The following is a 250-nucleotide window of genomic DNA, read 5'->3' as shown; positions in this document are numbered from 1 at the left end:
GCAACACGAGGACTTCCCAGGAGGTCACCCATCCTAGTACTACTCTCGCCCAAGCACGCTTAACTGCGGAGTTCTGATGGGATCCGGTGCATTAGTGCTGGTATGATCGCACCCATCAAACTAATTACTTAAAATTCATATAATCATTGAGCGACATACTAGCGTCCTTCCGATCCCAATCCAAACGGAGATCTGATCCAAACCCATGGCTACGCGATGGGCAGGGCGAGATTTTCCCAAAAATCCACTC

The 250-nt window shown here is 49.2% G+C and overlaps 1 non-coding gene across 1 annotated transcript; it reads right to left on the bottom strand.

Annotated features, from left to right (window-relative positions):
* Positions 1 to 114, bottom strand: LOC118345785 (the record flags this gene model as incomplete). Its single annotated transcript, XR_004799258.1, has 1 exon — positions 1 to 114. It is a non-coding gene; the product is annotated as a 5S ribosomal RNA (ribosomal RNA).
* Between the last annotated feature and the right edge of the window lie 136 nt (positions 115 to 250).

The sequence above is a fragment of the Juglans regia genome, unplaced genomic scaffold (genome assembly GCF_001411555.2).
Source record: "Juglans regia cultivar Chandler unplaced genomic scaffold, Walnut 2.0 Scaffold_4516, whole genome shotgun sequence".
NCBI classification, from domain to species: domain Eukaryota; kingdom Viridiplantae; phylum Streptophyta; class Magnoliopsida; order Fagales; family Juglandaceae; genus Juglans; species Juglans regia.
Note: the sequence above shows the minus strand (reverse complement) of the source record. Positions and strands in the feature narration are given on the sequence as shown.